The sequence below is a fragment of the Columba livia genome, chromosome 2, assembly GCF_036013475.1.
Source record: "Columba livia isolate bColLiv1 breed racing homer chromosome 2, bColLiv1.pat.W.v2, whole genome shotgun sequence".
Classification (NCBI taxonomy): Eukaryota; Metazoa; Chordata; class Aves; order Columbiformes; family Columbidae; genus Columba; species Columba livia.
In genome coordinates, this window is record NC_088603.1 from 110,261,899 (window position 1) to 110,279,130 (window position 17,232).

At 43.1% G+C, this 17,232-nt stretch overlaps 1 protein-coding gene across 48 annotated transcripts in view; it reads left to right on the forward strand.

Annotated features, from left to right (window-relative positions):
- The window catches only part of EPB41L3 (erythrocyte membrane protein band 4.1 like 3), a 148,553-nt gene that overhangs the window by 47,209 nt on the left and 84,112 nt on the right, over window positions 1–17,232 (forward strand). For 4 of the 48 annotated variants that reach the window (XM_065053189.1, XM_065053219.1, XM_065053215.1 and 1 more), the window contains exon 1: window positions 2,118–2,277. The exons of 40 other annotated variants lie outside the window; for them this stretch is intronic. The gene's annotated coding sequence lies outside the window, so the exon portion shown is untranslated. Of the gene's footprint in view, window positions 1–2,036; window positions 2,278–17,232 lie in introns of those variants that run through there. 4 more of the 48 variants (XM_065053193.1, XM_065053222.1, XM_065053218.1 and 1 more) reach the window with 3 other exon arrangements.

Below are 17,232 nucleotides of genomic sequence, written 5' to 3' on the forward strand. Positions count from 1 at the left end.
GAGGCGATCGCTGCGGCCCGGCGGGGGGAACGACGGACACGGCTGCGCCCGCCGCAGCTGTGCCAGAGGGCGGGGGTGGGAGGGTGTGTGTGGAAGCGGGGGGACTTGTAATTTTAATTTTTTTGGGGCGATGCGCATTTCTGTGGGAAACTTCTGTAGGCGGCAGAGGCTTGGTAGGGCGCACCCCCAGCCTCCCCGGGGCAGACAGCCCACCGGGTGCCCGCTGCCCCGCTCCCCTGGGGGGCACAGCTCCTGGGCGGTGCAGGGGGAGCCGGGACCACTCGCCTGCTTCTCTCCCGCAGCGCCCGGCCGGGGCTGCCCGCCTTGTGGTGGCGCGGGGGGGGTTGTTTCCCTCTCTCTGTCCGTCCCCATGTCCCCCCCTCCCCGGGCCGTGGCTTCTGCAATGCGGTGGGTGTGGTTATGCACGGAGCACATCGCAGCCCCGGACCGCTGCAGTGGCAGCACCGCAAATACCCCGGCCCCCGCCCCACGGTCCCGGCCAGCACGAAGGGTCCCCCTCGCCGCCCGCGGGTGTCGGGGCCGCCGGGCCGGGGCTGCTCCGCCCCGCGCTGCCGGAGCCGCGCGGAAGAGGAATCGCGCGTGGGGTGGCCTGACTGGGTCCTGGCGTTGCGCTCCCCTCCCTGCCCCACCACCCCAACACCCCACGCGTGTCCACGTGAAGCGCGGCTTAGAAGTTGCGGTGCTGGAGCTGATCTGTTGGCAAAGGGAAATCCAGACCCCGCGGGTGTGGCCGGCAGAAAGGTGGTGCCGGTCCCATTCTCCTGCATCCCGGCTGGGTACCCTTGCACAGGGGTGACCAGGAAGGGGCTGGGGAGCGTGGAAAATAGTATTTTTGGCTTGTTAGGTTTTCTTATTTTTCATTCAGAGTTGAAACTTTGTCATATATACTGGAAAGATTGCAAACTTGCACTCCTGTGATCATTGCAAGTAGTGACGTATAGCATATCTGGCCTTGCAGTTTCTTGATTTTTTTTTAATATTTCTTGCGGCTATGCTTAAGAAGAAAGGCATTTGATAAAGGTGCTTATTGGTCCGAATGCTATTCTCCAGTGTGTGCTTGTGTTTGGGGTAGAGATGGAAAGTATATCTTCAACTCAACATGCATGTTGCTTGTAAGTTGAAGGGAAACTACCTATGATATTTGAAGTCTTTTCTGTCAAAATGACAGCAAGGCAGAGGCCTACTTGCCAAAGAAAAGCTTTGGGTTAGGTGTGTCCCGTGTGCATCTGTCTTTTTAGAGTGTGGCAATCTGCATAGTATCTTTTTCATTTTATTTTTAATATTGTCAGCATTTGCCTGTTTCCTTTGAAAGCTGAAAGATTTGTGTAAAGAAAACAAGTATAACTAAGCCTCATAGAAAACAAAAAAAAAAAAAAGCAAATTATGTAAGTTTTGACTAGCAAACCTTGGTCAGATGCAATCAAGTGTATGCTTTTCCTCTAGGTCGATGGAGAATGGTCCCATGGTCCCTTTCACAGAATATAAAAAGGTCGAGATCATCCTGCTGTGATCATGATGTGGTTAAATTCACAGGTCTTGCTGTACCTGTGTGTGTACATGCGTAATATAGGCGGATACTGCTATGCTGGTCTCCTTGGGCTGGAAACTTTCAGCTCTAACGTGAGGATGAGACCTGCATGGCAATAAGGGGAGAGGAGAGCCCAAGAGCACTGCATTAGAGTAAGAGCCACTGGAAGTTTGTTCCTTACAGCACCACTGGAGCAGGAGGGCTCCTTGAGCCATCGGTGTGCTGCAGACCTGCTCACTGCAGCAGAGAACGCAGAACACATTGGGAAGTGTTTAAAATACATTGGTTTTATTTAATCAGACCTGTACAGCGCAGGGTTCTCCCTGAACTAATTGTCTGCAGTTGCATCCCTCTGTCAATGATGCAGCTGATGGGTTTTTCTCCCCAAATACTGCCCCGTATGACCGAGGAGCTGGTCGGATGAGTGTTAGGAGCTCATCCGATGGGAGCCTGCTTCTGCAGTGGACAGGTTTCGCCTTTGGGAGGAGTGGGAGGAGGAGGATGAGGAGGAAGGAGGGGGGAGCATCAGGGTGTGGCACTATCCCCAGCCTCCCCCCGCCCCGGCACCTCCGCCTTGCTGGCTCCTGCCAGGGCAGGGCTGTGTCTGTCTGCCGGGGAACTGCAGCAAAACTGGAGAGGTCTAATTTTAGTTGGGGTTTTATTCTCTCTTCCGAGAAGGAGCAAGTGAAGGTGAAGCTACAACTTACGTAATTTTTGAATTAAACAGGGTGAGATTTTTTAATTTTTTTTTTTTTTTTTCTGTGGTGGAAGCCTGCTGAATATGTACTCTGTGATGAAAACATTACTGTTCACACGTTTTTCTTTGAAGGCTGAGGGGTTTTTATAGATACTTACAGGCACTGGTGGTAGGTTTGACCCACAGTAGCATGCTCACATATATATTTATTAGATTCGTTGTTTGGTGCAGTGTTTGTGAATTCTGCAGGGGCTATGCATGATTATTTTCTTGAATATGTGAAATGTCACTTCTTCGTATTTTAGGCATGAACTTGAGTTAACAGAAACTTCTTGAAATGTGTTAAATGTGTTATTCATGGCGGGTGACTTTCAAACTTGTTTCATGGAAATCTCATGAACCAGTAAATGAGTGCTTGTTGTCTCAGAGAAAACATCAAACCATTTATAAGTGGTTATAAAAGAATATTTGTTTCTCATGAGATGAAGCACCAGCTTTATCTCTTAAGCTACAGTGTTTTCAGCATGAAAGTATTAATAACTCTGTTACTTTGTCACATTGGAATCATCCTGGGGTGAGAATCTGTGTATATTCCGTGCGCATTCGATGTAAATTGAGCTTTGAAAACAAAGGCTTGGTCTGTGCAGGGGGGGCTGCTATGAGTCTGCAGGATTGGGCTTTTTCAATGTGTATAGCATGGCCCTGGGATATTCTGTTTCAGCGTCTTATTTATCACATTTTTAACTGGAAATATGTTATGACTGCAGAGTTTGAATTTTCAATGTCTTTTGTTTGAACTTAATTTCTCTCAAATCAAGTGAAAATAAATGTGTGCATATAACTGAAAAATGTGATTGCTGTCAACTATGCTGAAAATTAAGCTGAAAATGTGTTTGTTCCAAAGGATCATGACGAATTGCTTTTATTTGTTATGAAAGTTATAGAGCATGTACAAGAGCTTTACCCAGAACTCGACTTAAATAAGCATCGCTAAGCAGTTTGAATCAATACTGTAAAGGAAGCTTTTGAAAGAGATGAACTCCTGAAAAGATGATGCATTACCCAGGTTTTATCACATTTCTCTTAATTTTTAATCTCCATTATAAGCCATTTTTAATGGTTGGGGAATGGTCCACATCTAAATGTATATACAAACACACGGCCCTTCCTCTCGCTGACTAGAAACACCCAAAAAGAAATGTTTCTTTTCATTGGGAAGATCTCAGTTTCTTAAAATGAATGGCACGGGTAGTAGAGAAGAGGAACGTAAGCACTCATCTTGGCTGGGGTAGGAGAAATCCTACGGGCCCTTTGTGCCTGCCCCTGCCAGTCTCAATTGTTGTCACCACAAGCATCAGTGCAGAGAAATTTGGGAGGATTGCTGAGGACTAAATATCTGTGGAAAAGCAAAAATGGGTCAGTATTTGGGACAACTGAGTTAATCTGAGACAACGTGCTGTATAGACAGCAAACTTGGTATCTCCTACACCCTTCCTGAGTAACTGACATAATGCAATTTGAGTAATTGTCAGATTTTGTCTCTGGAGGAAAATTAAATCTTTACTTTTAACTTGGTCTTTGACTGTATCAGCAGAGCTGATTGTTCTTGAATAAAACAGATAAAAACAAAAAGGAAATTATAATAACCTTATAAAACACAAATCTATTTGAATCCTGTGGGATATAGTATATGAAAGGGTAATATATAAATAAAAGTTTAGAAAGCACATAGAAGTAAAGAAGAAAAAGATAAGAAAAAAATCAACAAACCCTTTTTACACAGACTCCTTCAATTTTTACCCTTTCCTTTATAGATCTTGTAAATACTTAGTGTGCCACAGACAGAGAATCCCTTTCAGTGGCTTCACTACCTATCAAAACTGTTCTGCTGGCAAGCTGAGAAACAAAAGAAGTACTGAAATCTGCATGAGGATTACCCACCAGATGTTTGAGCCCAGTGAGAAAAGTCTTTATAGTTTAGAGGTTTAAAGAAGAATGTGGAAACTGGGGACTCAGTGTGTGTGTTGGGGAGGATAAAGGGCTAGAATAAATGGAAAGCATATGTGAATATAAAGAAAAATTTTGGGAAGGAGTAGAGTGTGAAGAGAAAAAAGCAGGATACAGTTTTGGATACATGCACGTGTGCATGTATTTGTATGAAATGTGTGTTTACTGATAAATGTGACAGAAGGGATAAGTCATAGCACTGCTTTAATGGTTTAGAGGCGGGAAAGGAAAGCTCCTGTGTGGAATGAAGTGTTGATGTTTCTGTTTTCAGGCTGTGTTAAAATCTGAACTACAAAGGGACAGCATGCATCTATGACGTGGCTTTTATTGCAGCCTTTTTCCTTAAGCAGGGACTAGGTTTTGAACCCAGATAGGCTGCAGGTAGTGAAATGGGCGTATATTTGAGGTGGGTATGACTGACCCTGACAGGCTCTTGGTCGGAGCCCTGTTGATAGAGGATGAGCCAGTTCATGGCAGAGAGGAAGGGCAAACACCCTTTTCCTGGCCTGTGTCAGACCAGATCAAGCCACACACTTGCACCTGTGGTTTTGCTGTTGCCTTTAGTTGTGTCCTGCTCTCCCAGCCAGGCTCTTGCCTCTCCCTCCTACCACACATGCCCTTCCCCTGGCTGCAGTCACTGGCTGGGTGCCCCTTCCTTTGGGAGGAACCTCTGGCACCATCCATACTCCCCATCTCCAGGAAGGTGGCTGAGCATCTCCCCGCTTCCCTCCTCCCAGTTTGGGATTATCCCTCTTCACTCCTCATCCTCAGAGCTTCACCCCGTGGGGTGTCTTGGTCCCAGTACTTTCCACTTTCCCGGAGGATGTGAGTAAATCCAGGGAGGCAACTGCATGCCTGGGTGCCCCAGCAGCCTTTCCCAGGTGGCAGGAGGTGACACTGCTCCCAGCAGCCAGGGAGCGTGGCATTGCTGGTGGCGATGGAGCAGGAGGATTCCCTGGTGGTAGTGGTTACCTTGTTGTTTACTCCTTATGAATCTGAGGGCAATTATGTGTAACACCTCCTGGTTTCCTAGGACATACTGGCTGCAAATAAAATCTTGTTTAATAAGCCAGCAAATGCAAACAGACTGTGAAGAGGGGAAAAAAAAAAAAAAAAACACTCTTCCAGACCTAGGAAACATATGTTTATGCCAACTGAGAGACCTGTTCTTGCACCCTGACTGGCATTGGGGAGTATCTTTATCTGCCATTCTTCCCACAAAAATTGGTACGCCTGTCTGTGAAGCAAGGCTCGATTCAGTGTAAACAGAGGTATCAAAATTTGACCCTACCAAATCATAGCTTAGGTTTGGAAGCTGCAATCTCTCCAAGGACCTTGGAGATGATTACTTCACCAGGTCTGCTGAATTCATAGCCGCTTTCTTTCCATTAAATTACCTTGCAGAGCAAGGGATGGGGCAGGCAGCACTCACCCACTCTGCTCCCCACCATGATGCAATGGGTGTGGATGAACCACAGCTGCATATATATATATCTCATATACATATATTTTATATATATATCATATACATATATTTTATATATATACATATATATCATATACATATATATACGTGCGCACACACACATATATATATGCATCTATATAATATACATCTAAACAGGGACAAACATCGCTGATTGCCTATGGGAAGTATTTGCAGCAAGAAACCTAGTACCTCTTGGTTTGTTCCCTGTAGTGGTTCCTAACCTTACATATTGGTAAATATGAGGTTCGATAAATGTAAAGATGGCAGGTGAGGTATAAAAGTGTACTCTCAGGAAAGCAGGGTCTGCTTGGTTTAGCTGTGTGGTCTTGGTAGGCCAGGCGCTGGTTGTGCACAGCCCTTGGCATGGTGAATCTGGCATTAGCGCTAGCTGGGGAGTTTGGGGAGGGTGACTGACAGGTGCCTTTTCAGAGGTCAGCACATCGCCTTGTCTCAAAGCAGGAGTAAAACATAGGTCTCGCTCCCACTTAAGGGGCTGGCACTAGGCAAAGTTGCCTCTTGTTGTAAGAAGGTTTCTTAATTGATCATTTATTACTGGCAGTATGTGGCTGGTTTAACCATCTGTCTTGCTAGGCAAACACTGATGTCAAATCTTGAGAACAACCCTGGAAGGAGAGGAACAGCTGCAGGGTTGAAAGGTGAAGTGAAATGAAGGGTTTGTTACCTTGGAATTTGTCTTTTCCATTTCTTCTGTCTCTCTTTTTTTGATCATTCCAGAAGACTGGAAGTTTTGGTTAATTATATGTGCTTTAAGGGAAACACCATAATGTTGTTTCCATCTACTGGAGTGTTATTCTTGTACAGCTGGAGCTGGCAGCCTTTCATTCCCTTCACCACCTCCTTTTTCTTCTAAAAATAGCAGCACACTACAGTGGGATTACAGGAGAGGCAGAAGAACGTTTCCTGAGCAACAATTTTTGCCGGGTGGTGGTTGTGGTAGCATCAAGAGCAGATTTTGAAGTAGTTGGAGGGAGATATAAAAAGGTACAAGAACAAAATGGAATGGAGGCAACAACTGGGGTGGAGAGGATGAGGCTAGTAGGAGGGAAGCGTAAGCATGGTGAGGTTCACTGAGCTGTGTAACAGGCAGCCTGGGGAATTGGGAGAAACCTTAGTGCTTGAATCATTTAGGAGTCACTGAGGCAGAGCACTCAGCAGCACCGTATGGGTAGCAAACTCACAGTGCAGATAGAAGGTGTATGCAAGATGACCTGATTTCCATCTTTGATTTCTATGATTTATTAAAGAGTTTTGCAAGCTTTCTCTTAGCAGGCTTAGAGCTGGAATTTGAGGCATGGCAATTAGGGGGGTCCTTTAATACTGTGCCAGCACACTGTCAGGGTGCGATTGCTTACTTGCAGGAGTAGCAGGGTAATTCACTGCAGCAAACAGGGGTTGTGGGCAGACTCTACTCTGGCTTAGATCTGCTGTTGACACTCGTTTGCATTCTGTGCTCAGTCTTGCCCTCAATGCCACTAGTCTTGTGTGTAGGTTCTGCATGTATATATAATGACAATAAATAATATATTCTTGTGCTATAGTAGATATTTCAGAAAAAGTAAAAGTAAAAAAGATCACCACTGCCCCTCAGTCACTTATCATGCAACCCTATTTAATGACATCTGCAAGAACAAGAAAATAGTTGATTTGTCTTAGTTTAGTCCAATCTTGGGAATCCCTTTCTGCCTGTGATGGGTTGGAGAAGAAGAGCCAGCAGACAATGCTTCCACCCCCACCAGCTGTCCAAGGCAGGGAGAAGAGACAGTGCCCACCACCTTCATCAATATATTTGAATATATTCATGTAGGCTTTTTGTCTGCACAAACTGTGTGCCTACTTGCATTTGCACATAACTAAATATGCCACACAACTAATTATTATCATGGTGAAATGCTGATATGGCTCAAGCTACTTGAAAAGCCTGGCTTTGTGTTGGTGTTGAGTGTTGGTGTTGAGGTGGTTATTTCTGATCTGTGCCCATTGACCACAGTTCTTGCAAAGCCAAACCAAACCATCCAGAATTTCACGTTTAAAGTTCAAAAGGGTTTTATCCTCATTTGCCAGTGGTGTGACACAGATTTCTTGACTTGTTCTTCATTGTGCAAACCCCAAACTATTTTTCTTACATTCATGTTATATATAAACCATGAACATTGTACTTTGCAGCTTCTCTACTAACACGGTAATGCGGAGCAGTAAAGCCAGTCCTCTCAGCCTGAGGGGACAGTGATTGAATTAAGGATGCAGAACTGAAGAATAAAAAAAAAGTTCCTTCTTTTTAAATTTTTACCAACTTTCCACTGCTTTGCTACTGGCGCAGACGTAAAACATCTCTTGCCAGTGTACAGAAAACATGGTGTGGTTTGGGGGTTATCCAGGGAGTCAAGGTGGTTGTAGTTTCTGTGTTGCACTGGCCAGAAGGGTATCAGCAGCTTCTGTAACAAGGGTGTCTGTATTAAAGTAAACCTTCTGTCTGGTCATGGACTCCCTTCCTCTCCAGCTAATTTTTTTTTCCTTACCCGTCACGTAGAAACGGTTGGTGCGTTTTCCCCCATCCCTTGTTCTGAATCACCTCACCCTAGTAGCAGTTTGGTTATTGCACTTTATTTTGAGGTTTGCCTGTGTCCTGCATTATGCCATTGTAAGAGGAACTGCTTTCTAACTCTTGCCATTGTTTCTTCCATTTAAAAGCAAGGTTGCTGGTATGACAGAAGATGCCCCCATGACCTTCTGATCCTGTGATGTTGCTTTGAAGAACATAATCAGTGTGGTTATGCTCTCCTAACCAGTTTGTGGAAATTGATACAAGTGTTTAATATCTCCATAGATTTGTGAGAAGTCTTGCTGTGCCTTTTTTTTTGTCTTAGTAAAAAAATGCTGGTTTGCAGTAGATGATGCAGCAATGAGCCATCATGTCATAAAGATACAAATTGCACTAAGAAGTTCTTCATCATTCTTTAGCTTCCAAGCAGTTATAAAGGGATAAAATAGATACATTTACTACATCCTACATTACCCAGTTTACTAAAAATGCTTTGCTACCATCTTTTAAGGCACATCGGGGCTGTTGTTGTTCCTAACCTGCAGAACTATGAATTGTTTTCCTTGATAGTGTCCTCTGTGCCTGGGATGGTGTTATAAGAAGAAAATAATCACTGCAGGATGGGACTTGGCAAACAAATCAAGGTCTTGGCCAAGGAAATGCATTGTCTGTTCATTTTCCAAACAAAACTAGTTCAGCCGAAGGCGAGTGTTTTGTATCTAGTTTCCACTGGCTGTATTTTGACTTTGTAATGTAGATGTGATAAGCACTTATTTCTGCTTACGTGCCATTGTTTAAAAAATACTAGTGCTTAAATATTTTTTAATTAAATGTTGGCTCCTGAGCCTGAAAGAAACTGTCCAAAAATTCAGAAGGCATAGCACAAATATTAACAAGAGTATGAATAAGTGTTTATATGACGAATAGGATTGTTTCCTACTTAAATGCATACTAGTTGGAGAACTTGGCTGGGCAGAAGTCCCTCTTTGACTAGTGGCACGTTTAAGCCCAACATCTTGAGATTCTCAAGTGAGGAATCCTCTCTCTGATGGGATTTAGCCTTTGTTGTAAGACCTTGCATAACCTATGCTAACTAAGTATTCTGAAATTATGGTATATGGAAACCCCATTTTAAGTTACTCCATTGAAATTTTTAGAACTTTATTTCTTTCTGAACTCTAGTTAGATACATAATAAGGAAAATATTGATCAGTAGGATAAGAGATAGAATGTTAGTGCCTAAGAGTAATATTTAATAACACTTAAGATGACAGCTCTGCATAATGCGTAGTATCTTTCAGAAGTGGGGTGTTAAGGTGTCATGACAAGTATACTCTGTTTGAAAAAGGCAACTCCTTGAAAACTTAGTGGGAGCTTGGAGTATTTATCACCTCCTGTAAGGAAATGAAGTAGTGACTGGTGACAGGTGAGGCTTTCATTCAGATGCAAGTGAAAAGCTCCTTACTCCTCCCTGCCAGAGCTGCCAGTACAGAAGAATCAGTTCTTTCCAGGCACAGATAAAGCCCTCAACTTTGTTTCTCTGTCGCTTTCATTGCAAGACACAGCGTTTCTTATAACTGGGGCTGCCCAATGTCTTCCCCTGATTTGGAAAACCAAAGCAAGGAGGTAGCAGTGTGGGCAAGGATGGATGGAGATCTTTTACCCTCCTGGCTGCAGTGCCTGCAGGGAGAATTGCTTCACCTCGAGATGCTGCCAGGTGCTGCTTTCCCATCCCAAAAATGTTCTGTAATAGCTCCCAGGGATGGCAACTGACTGACTGCTCTCCTTGATCCTTTGTTATAGGTGCTGCGAAGATTAATAATTCTATTTGTCAGGTGAAAATTTAAATTGCATCAGTCACACCTCTTGTAGAGTTATCCTGTGATTAAAACTGACAAACAGTTTCCAGTGAAATGCTGTTTCCGCATACTCCTAACCTTTCAAAGCATTAGTATTTGAAAATTAAACATGTCGTGTGCAGTCTTCAAAATTCACCTTTAAAAAGATATGTTAAATGTAAGGAGGGAGGAAAGTTTCACCTGTAGTTTAGATAGAACTGGAAGTATGTTAATTTCCACTTAAAATGTTGACCTTTCTTGCCTTGCCACTAGGAACAAGCTATAGCTGTCCAAGCTTTGAATTTTTACACCTGTCTGGTATGATCTCTTTGCTGAGCAGTGATGCTTTTTAGACTTGACAAAACACAAATGATTAATCTTCAGGTAGCCTACCAAAATAGCCTTACAGTAGCAGATAAATCTTGCAAAATATTTCGTAACTGCACAACATTAAAACCTTAATGTTAAATTGTTAATCTCAACCAGTGGGATAGAATCAACAATGCATGCATTCCTTTCCTGAAGGTGTCCCTGCATTGTATAAACGGTAGATAACTTTCAGCAAGGCTTGCAGCTTTCACCTAGCGAGAAGTCAGCCTGTGGTTTCAGAAGTGCGAAGGCTGGATCTAACCACTCAACCTGTCTCTTGACACGTGAAGCAAAAGCCAAAGCACACTGAGACTTCTAAACATGTTAACAAGAGAAAAGGGGGTGGCAGACCCTGAACATGCCTGTGTCTTCATTAGCAGGTGATGCGATTACTGCAGGCTGGTGCACTTGCCAGTCATGTTATGAATGGAGCCCACTCACTGTTTGTAATGATAGTGCTTTGGCAGTCAAAAAAAATGTTGCCCTGCCCTATAAAAAATAGTATTTGGAGATCTTGGGCTGCAACAAAAGGAGCATGAGCAGCAGGTCAAGGGAGGTGATTCTGTCCCTCTATTCCACCCCTGTGAGACCCCACCCATAGTTCTGCATCCAGGTCTACAGCCCTCAGTACAGGAAAGACATGCACCTGTTGGAAAGGGCCAGAGGAGGACACCAAGATGATCAGAGCGCTGGAATACCTCTGGTATGGGGAAAAGCTGAAAGAGTTGAGGTTGTTCAGCCTGAAGAAGAGAAGGCTCTGGGGAGACCTTATTGCGGCCTTCCTTTACTTAAAGGGGCTTCTAAGAAAGATGGGGACAGACATTTGAGTAGGTCCTGTTGCAATAGGACAAGGGCTAATGGTTTTAAACTAAAGGAGGGAAAACTGAGGCTACACATGAGGAAGAAATTTTTTACAATGAGGGTGGTGAAACACTGGCCCAGGTTGCCCAGAGAGGTGGTAGATGCCCCATCTCTGGAGACATTCAAGGCCAGGCTGGATGGGGCTCTGAGCAACCAGATCTAGTTGAATATGACCCTGCTCATTGCAGAGGGGTTGGACTAGATGACCTTTGAAGGTCCCTTCCTACTCAAATCACACTGTGGTTCTGTGTTGGCTGCTGTTCTGCAGTGTGCAGAGTTGAAGAGCTCTAGGATCAAGGTTGCCATGTGTGGTTATCCAGCTTTCAGATGAGCAAGCTTTGTGGACTCAGAGGCTCAGCAGATGTCCCAGACATTTGGGACTTAAAAAAGTAACATGAGTTTGTGGCTGTCTGGTGGGGTTTTATTGTCCTGTATCTGCAGGGCTGGTGGACCATCTATCTCCTGAAGCCCACAGTGTGTGTGCACTGGGTATTACGCTGCCTCAACCTGCTCTGTTCAGCTGCTCCAGTGTTGTGTTATGTTGCGTCACCCAAAACCACAGTGTTTAATGTGGACGTCTTCTCCTTCCCTTTTTCAACTGTAAAGCCAGTAATATTCTCATATCAAGTCCTCTTGAACACTGTAACAAAAGCATCAGACAAAAATGTTGCCAGCTATCTGTGCTCTTCAAGGAATCATTTACAGGAATGTGAAAAACAGATTTTTCAGGATTGGTGTGCTAACCCCAATTTACTGTTGTGATCTAAAGTAAGATGTTTGTTTTTTCATTATGTTTATTCAGCAATTCTTTCCAAATCCTAATTCTTACATTGCAGAACTGCTGTTTAAACTTTTGGCTTTGTAAGTCATTGTGGATATACAGCTCTTTCCAGTGTATTTTCCATGCAAAATGTGAAAGTAGTTGCAGCTTTATCTATCAGTCTTCAAGCTCTTTGCAATCCACTTATTGGCACTATAAAAATGCATTAGTTTAATTATTAAGATAATACTATTTGAACATTTAATTTCACTGCTAAAAGATGGTATGATTTTTAAGTGAATGGAAGGTTTTCAGTCTAAAACCTGTAGTTATAAGAGGCTTTAGTCCTAGCCCATGGTCTTGGAAACTGGAAGTTCTTTTTAGGGACTACTTAGAAAGAAATTATGGATATTGGTGCCATCTCTGAGTGCGGCAGCTGTAAAGTTTAATTATAGGCTGGAAAGTCAGGGATTAAGGAAAGTGTTAGCAGAGGGGGTGCATGTTAATGACAGCTGTTTGCTGTATTCTTTAGGGAGACAAAGTACATACAGAACATAAATAAAGTGTAAGACCAAACACATGCTGGATTTGAACGTTTGAAAACTCCAGGTCACTTGTTCCTTGACACATGAACCTAATTTGTATGAAATTGCTTTAGCAGCTCGCATGCCGAAAGACGTGTGTGTAGAGGGGGAAAAATTCCTGCCTTTGTTTCAGAGCCATTGGCACGGGTGAGCTTGTGTTCATTGTTGGAAAATAGTACCTGGGCCAGGGATAAATATAAACTGGGAGAGAAGCCCACGTGCCCACGTCTGTGTTAGGGGATGGACATTGTCCTGAGAGAAGAAGTTCCATACCATGAAATGTTTGGAGCTGAGAACGTGACATCTGCATGCTTTGTGCTGGCTTTACTCTGGTCCCAACCAGCATGCTGCCTGTGACTGACGAGGTCTGCAAATTAAAATGGGTTAGAAAACCCATGATGCTGAGTGTGGGGTTTGTAAATACACTGTAGCTTGTGTTGCAAACCCGCACCAGTAGTTTGCAGGAAAATGCCAGATCCTTTTGCCTTTAAAAGTGTGTAGGTTGGGAAATGGTTCTGCATCTGCTTAGGGTACTTATGAAATCCTGTTGTACAGATCGGGCGCTGCTGCTGAGGTTAGTGATGGTGCAAATTGCTGGAGCAATTACAGTCAATACAGTGCCCAGGCTCAATCGGTCTTCCCTTTCTGTCATTGTTCTCAGGACTGAGTTCAGGTTTTTTCATTCAAGTACATTTCATTTGGTCTGAAAATAGCTCCTTTTTTTTTTTTTTTTTCCTACTGTGGCACAGGTTTTTCACTAGATAAATTTTGCTTGACTGAGGAGGAGTTGGAAGGGATGTGTGCCAGACTTGAGCTTCCTAAGTGCTTTCATGACTTAGTGAATCTGCTTTCCAACACACCAGAGTAACTAGAGAACTTTCTCTGAGAGGACAAAATAATGGTAAAATGAGCAATCTTTTGAAAAAAAGAAAAAATAAACAAAGCAACCAAAAAAAAAAAAAAAAAAAAAAAAAAAACACAACACCAAACCAAACCCAAATTTTGTAACAAAAAAGTAACAAAAAAATCCCCTCCAAAAATCAAACCAAACAAATAAACAAAACAAAACCTGCAAAAACCAAGCCAAAACTCGGCTTTTTTGTTTTAAAGTATGTTCAAAAGAGACATGCAATAGTGACTCGGTGGAGTTTCTATTCTGATGTTGAATGGTAATAGCTTATATGGAGAAGTTTGGATTTATCCCTGTTGGATGCAAGTTTTAAGATTGCTTTTTATTCAGCTGCAGTAGTATATCTGCTGTACCTTACAGACTGCTGTGACCTGAGCATTAAAGTAATAAACTAAGGGAATTGTCTTCCCCATAACGTCAAACTAATTTGAACAATGTGGCATTATTTATAATACATTTCATAGATTTATAGCTGTACATTATTTTCCTTGACAATTAAAAGCTTGTAGAGCACAAAAATGTGTCTTGTTTAATAAGCTACAAAACTGTCCTTTATGAGACTTCTGGGTGTTAAGGCACCAAGGTTGCTGCAAAACGTTGATAATTCTGCCTTTCCACACATATTTCAATATGACTGGCCATAATGAATGTGTGGCTGCAGTATATAAGGTAGTACAGCTGGCTGCTTGAAAAATAACAGTGTGATCCTAATACCAAAAATCTGTAGCTTTTGGGTACTTGCTGGTCTTGGTTACAACTGGAGGTGGTTGACGGTGGAGGGAAGCAGGTGGTTATCCCAAAAATCTTATTTTCTCTCCTTGCTCATGTGTGTGTTGGGGACTCAGGCAGCACCCAGCACAGGGTGGATGCTGTGGTGCCTGGAGGCTACTGGCTCCACCTCTACCCCATCTGCTTCCCACTGGCTGGGGATGGATAAAGGTATTTACACCTCTTCTGGAGGGCTTGCGGTCCTTTGGAAGCTCTCTGACAATGGCACAAAAGCACTTTGTGTGGTATTTAAAATACTGGAAAATAATTCACACCAGGCATTTCTTCTTTTCTGAAGTGTGAGTGGAGGGAAAGAAAAAAGAAGAAGAAAAAGAATCCCAAAAACTAATAAAATATGTCTTACTTTAGGGATGGCGAAACTGCATACTTGAGCCTGTTTTACTTAAGGTTATGTCAGCGTAGGTCAAGCAACACACTGAACTGCAGATGAAATAATAAGAAGTGAAAAGGGCCCTCATCTTCCTGAAGACAGCATGCTTTCACGACACTGTAAAGGATTACAAATGGGGTGAAACAGAGAATATGTGTGTTTTGGGAGTTGTGCCCTTTATTGTATGCTTGTGTGTATGTGTGAGCAAAAGAAGAAATCTTTAACTTTCTCGGTCTGCAGACTACTGGGGTTTTTTTGGGTTGTTTTGGTTTAGTTTTTTTCTCCAGTTGATTCTTCCCCCCGCCCCCCGTCTTGGAAAACCCATTAATTACAGCTGCAGTTCTGGGCACAAAAGTCTCTGCCATGTTTCTGGTCTTATTGAGTACTAATGGATTAGACCAAAAAAAAAGAAAAGAGCCTCAGAACCCCACCCTGAAATATTGCAAGCTGCTTTTCTTCTTAAGTACTCCTAAATATCCAAGTCCACACTTGGATCTGCTTAAGCCAGCTTGAACTAGCTTCTCTGCAAGTTTTCAGTCATCAGAATGCCAGCCATTGTCTAGCAACTGGTTTGAATGAAATTGCATCCTATATTGGCCTGTCAGCCCGTTTGTGTCCCCATGGCATGTTTAGTCAGTACCAGGAATAAGAAGAGTAGATGTTTTCCTTAGTGGCGTAACGTAGATCAGGGTTTTGTCCCCTCTTAAGAAATCAGTATCAAAACCGTTCTTAAAATATGGGCTAAAGGAATCAGCCTCAATTGATCTTTTGATTTTTCCATTTTTCGCAGTCTTTCCTCACCATTTAACTTTTGGTTCAGCGAGGGCTGAGGCAAACATTTGCCAGCATACTGAAAGGGACCTGACACTTCTATTGCAAATAACTTCTCCCCAAAAGCACTGCTTGTGTTGAAACAGTTTGGGTTCTGGCTTGCAGCCATAGGTTCACCTAAGCATATTACATGAAGTGACAGGTAGACAGAAGTAATACATATTTTAATGTGCTTGACTCGGCTAGAGACCATAAAATGGGCTAGACTAGACTTTCCTTTCCTAGCAGATGTGAGCTGGCTCCTAATTTATTAATAAGTTACGACAGTGCCAGCGCTGCAACTCAAGTCACCTTAATGGCCCTGAGGCTCTTGAAGGCAGACAAGTACGTCAGTTCCCTGTGTTTTTTCAAAGATGTTCTCAGCTCCTGTGAAACAGCTACAGAAAATGTGCTGTGGGGTTGGTCCAGCCCCATTGCTGATGCCCCTAACACCTGCCAGGGACTGAGGTGGCTGCTTCTGGAGTGGGTATTTCACCAGTGGATGGAAGCTGCAAGTGAAACTGGAAACGTTTCCAATTGGTACTCCCTGATATTTTGATAAGTGAGAGAGTATCATGGCTTGAATGTGCTTCAGATACAGGGAGTCACAGTTGTTCTAGTATAAATCATGTGCACTCTGTCACTGAAACTAGATCTCGTATGTTAATATACACTTGTTTGAATGATACTCAGCACAAGAGAAAGAACTTTTTAAATATAAAACAACAAAAAAATCAAAACATATATACCTAGTGTATTTTTCCTTACTTTTTATTGAATATAATGCAGTTAACATAGTTTTCTTCCACTTGGGAGATCTTTAAGCAGGAATTTGGAGAAAACAGGGTGGGATTATGAATGGATCAAAGGTTAAAACTAAGTTGATAAGTGTCATACTGTGGCAAATATATTGAACTTTTTTGACAGCAGGAGGTTATTGTATTCAGACATCAAGCTGTCCTCGCGATCTGCCCAGCACAAGTAAGCACAGTTGATCTTCAGCTGTAAGTAGGGTTTGGATGCTATTGCTCAGGAAGAGGTAGACTGATGGGAAAGAGAACAGAGGAGAGAGAAAAGAGCCCGAGAGAAGGCTAAAAATAGGACTTGCCAGAAGAGACAGAGGAGAGGGTGGTCTGAGGGGAGGACGGCATCCATCCGTGAGCTGCAGAGCCACGTTATGCATCCACTGTCACCAGGGCGAGGAGGAGTGTGCCTCCATTTCAAGTAGGTCAGACATTTGGGAAAATCTTTAGAAACAGTAAGGCTAGGGAGTCTCAGTGGAATAAATGGCTTGTGGGGAACATGGAAGCTTGAGCACTGTGGGATTTTAGTAACAGGTGACATAAATATATAGTAGGTAGGGGTTAAACAATGGGGGCTGGGAAGGTGACCACAAAGCACTGATGTCATTGTACAAGATGCTTTGAAGTGATGAGCCCCCTAGTTATGACCTGGCACATATCTGACATGCTTGTTTTGTTGGTAGTGCTTTTGGCACACTTGCATGGCTATATCTCTCAAAAAAAGTTTGATGGCTGCTGCTGTAGGGATAATTAATGCTGTTCCAGAGTTGGGGGAAGGATTAGTTGGTTTCTTGCTTCTTTGCAGACCTTTTAAATAATGATTTCTTAAGGGTACG